This window comes from Raphanus sativus, chromosome 1 (genome assembly GCF_000801105.2).
Source record: "Raphanus sativus cultivar WK10039 chromosome 1, ASM80110v3, whole genome shotgun sequence".
Lineage (NCBI taxonomy): Eukaryota > Viridiplantae > Streptophyta > Magnoliopsida > Brassicales > Brassicaceae > Raphanus > Raphanus sativus.
The window spans coordinates 20,478,715-20,482,811 of NC_079511.1; the positions used below are offsets into that span (position 1 = coordinate 20,478,715).

Sequence of the window (4,097 nt, forward strand, 5' to 3'; positions counted from 1 at the left end):
ATATTTCAAAAATATATTGCTATTTATTTTTCATGTCAATATCAAAGTTGGATAAAAAATTCAAATCTGAAGAACCGAACTGATCACGATCTGAAAGAGTAACACCAAACCCAAACTAAAATTGATTAAATATCCAAATTATTCAAAATTTTGATATTTAGTCAACTGAAACCATAACCATTCGAACCAAGATATTTTGGATATCAAAATGTATCCGAAAAATATTTATATACTTATATATATATTAATTAATTTTATTTTTAATGTATATAAAAACACCCAGAATATATATGATACTTTTAGGTTGGTTTTAAATATTTGAAAATATATAAAATAGTAAAATATAAATATCTAACATAGTGGAAGTACACTCAAAACACCAAAAATATTTAAAATAATTATTGATTTTTTGATCAAAAGTTAAAACCAAACCAATTTATATGTAAATTTTAGGTATACTGACATATGTTATTCAGATTTATATACAATATACTATTTTATTTATAGATTTTAAGAAATTAAAATATATAATGAATTTTAAAATTAATTTAAATGGGTTATCCGAACTCGAAGTGAACCCGCAACGATCCGAATATAATTCGAACTGAAATTTACAAATATCTGAATGGGGCTGAAATTTTTGACTTCGGAAACCCAAAACCCAAGCAGATCTGAAACGAGCCGAATGGATAACTGAACGCCTAGCCCTAGTCATAATTCGAAATGAATTTAGAAATATATGAATGGGCTGATATCTTTGACCCTGAAAACCTGAAACTCGAACAGATCCGAAAGAACCGGAATTGATACCTGAACGCCCAGCCCTAGTCACTATTATGTATCATATATATGTCATCATATAATTAATTGTATTGGTCCATCATATAAATAACAGAATAGCCTTCCGACGTCAAAAAAAAAAATTGGTCCATCATATAAATAATCATATAAGTAATAGTATTGTATATATACCATCTTATAAATAATCATATATATTATATTCTTAAAGTTTAATGTGAAATATAAAAACCATAATCTAATTTGGTATATATAATTAATCTTTTGTTGTATTTTTCTTATATATATTGAAAATATTTTTAATAATGGTTATTGGAAAATATTTAAGTAAAAATAAATTTTTGAATATATGAATATTTTAAATCATTTTTTTTGATAAATCAACTTTAAATTTATAATTTTGATTTGAAATATGTATATAAAATTTAAATTTTATTTTATGATTATTTTAGACAAAACAATGTTTTTAGGTAATTAGATTAGTCCATTTTGTATATTTTAAAACTGATATAATGGATTTCAAAATTTCATTAATAACAAAATCTAGTTATTTAAGAATATGGCAAATCGTTCCCACTAATTTATTTGTTCAGATTTTACTAAATGGTTAATGATATTTAAATATAGTTCGGTGGATAAGGGAAAATAAATAATATGTGGTATATTAGATAGATTTTTTCTCGGATAATGATGAGAAATAAATGATATGTTTTTAAATTAATGATTTTTAGTGAGATTCTATTTTAAAAAATATCACACATGAATCAAAGTTGTGACTTCTGGTTTAATATATTAACTAGATTTTGATCCGCGCTTTCAAAGCGCGGGTTTATTTTTGGTGAAAACTTTATATAATCACATTTATATAATCCGTCTTGTATATGCATTTATATAACCCGTTTCATATATGTATTTTATATCCGAGTTTATTTTTGTTTAAAACTATAATGTAAATGTATTTTTAGGTTTTTAATTTTGAATTAGATATTTTAAATATAAATCAATATAACAGTTTTATAGTTTTGATCGGTGTTTTGAAACCCGACCCGGACCTGCCGTTGAACAGGTTACCGGTTGGTAACCTGATATTTTTAATATTGTGATTTTTTTTAATGATAAGACAAATTCGGTGATCATAAGTTGGAAATTTGTTTAAAATATATTTATATTTTTCAAAAAAAATTTAAATGATAATGATTGTTGTCAAAATTAATAATTTTAGAATTAACTAAAATCTTAAAGAATAATCGGCATATGCTATTATTGAATTTAAATAACTTACCAGTTTAACCAAAATCATAATGGAACCAAACGACTTCACCGAAAACTTTAGTTCTGTTCGGCAATATTCAACCCTATTATCATTTCGAATCAGAAAATAATCAATAGTAGATGAGATTAGATTTAGGAAAAAGCGGTTTAAAACCAAACCATTAAATAGTTTAAAAACGACGCAGTTTAAAAACATGACCGGTTGGAAAAATACTAAAATGATGCAGTATCAAACATGGAAATAATCACAGACCAAAATTGAATTAGGAAACGGCGCAAAATGTCCACAATACACTTAATGAATACAAAGGAAAGACTCCTTAATAAGAGTAAAAAGAGTAAAAATACCAATATGCTTCTGCTTTAATAGTATAGATATGCCTTATTAAAATTATTTATATTTTAACAGTCTATATTTTTATTTTTATTGCAGAAATTAATTTAAAATCCCTAAATTGGTTTATAGGTTTAGAAGTCGTTAAAGTTCGTGAAAGCAAAGAACAGAAAGCTCAGAGAAGTATACCGAACATTGAAAAAGAAAACTTTGTATGTTAGATATGTTAGAGACAGACGACATGGAGTAAGAATATTTTAATATTTTAATCTTCTGATTTCAAGTTTACGAGTTTTCATGTGGTGTGTCTTTTTTTATTTTTTGTTTGATTGTGTTTAGATTTCCAGAACTTTTAGGTTAACAATTTAAATTATGTTTATTTGTAGTGGGCAAGATAATTCTGTGTTGATATATTCTTTGTTTATGAATGGTGTATACTGAAATTTTATTTATTTACATGCAGAGATGATGATACGATGAAACTGAATAATCCACTTTGGTGGAACAATGAAGAAAGAAGCTGGTGGATACAATTATCTTAATGTATTGGGATTTAAGAGTTTTTTTTTGTGGAAAATGTCTGAGATCAGTTGGAAGAAGTTTAAAGATTTCAGTAAGGCTGAAGACATTGTGACAATTTTAAGATTGATTATGTGTTTCAATGAAAACCAAGGTATATATGTAGAATATCAATTATGTGTTTTAGGATATTAATGGTGATATCTCAGAGTTGTGTTCTTCTGCGAGAATAACATGTGCGACTGATATTTTTTGAGAGTAGATATGTAGCTGAACGAGAAGAAGGTGATGAAACTGATGCAGATGAGAGATCATCCGAGGATGGCGATGAATCTGATGATGATAAGCCGCCAAGAGAAGAGGATGAGCATGAGGAATCTGAGGATGAAGCTCATACATCTAAAAATGAGAAGCAAGATATTGGTGATTATCGGAATGATAAGCATGATCTAGGTGGTGATTTCAATGAAAACCAAGGTGCTAATAAAGGCATTGGTAATGTGGTGGACAATGGTAATGAGATTATTTTTAGATGTAGAAAACGGGGACTCTGTTTTTTTTTTAAACTATATTCTCTCTGCTTTTTCTGTACTTTTACTTTGTTTTCTGCTTTTTTTACTTTACTTTATCTTAAGTTTCTACCATATGAAACATAATAGAGTAGTTTTATTTAAAATTGTTTTTCTATAACTGTGGGGTCCGGCGACCGAGATCAATCGACTAATTTCACGAAACCCACAGCACTCCACGTGGCCACATGGGATTTCGAAGCCATATCCGTATTAAGATCGTAACTCCCTCAATACCACTGACCCACCACCATGTGGTTAAAATTGTTGTTCTCCAGCATACGGTTTCATACGAAATTCTCTTGCTTAGTTTTGTGTTTTCTCTTTAAAGTTTTTTATTTACTCCTAGCTCAACCCTGCAAACAAATTTGGAAATATTATATATTACTTTGCCGGTAAACAGAATAAATATGGTCTGTTAAAATATAAATAATTTTAATAAGAATGTATATGTGATACTATAGTATATCTCTCATGTCTTGTCTGCCTGAACATGATTCCTTATAACAAAATATCATTTCAATCTATAAATACTACTTTACTCCCAACAAATATTATAACACAAGACAAAGAAGAAAAATAGACAATGGTTTTCTGAATAATCA

At 27.3% G+C, this 4,097-nt stretch overlaps 1 long non-coding RNA gene across 1 annotated transcript; it reads left to right on the forward strand.

Annotated features, from left to right (window-relative positions):
• Positions 1 to 2,559: 2,559 nt before the first annotated feature.
• Positions 2,560 to 3,494, forward strand: LOC108847626 (uncharacterized). The gene is made up of 3 exons (XR_008940494.1): positions 2,560 to 2,650; positions 2,868 to 3,077; positions 3,186 to 3,494. It is a non-coding gene; the product is annotated as an uncharacterized LOC108847626 (long non-coding RNA).
• The last annotated feature ends 603 nt before the right edge of the window (positions 3,495 to 4,097 follow it).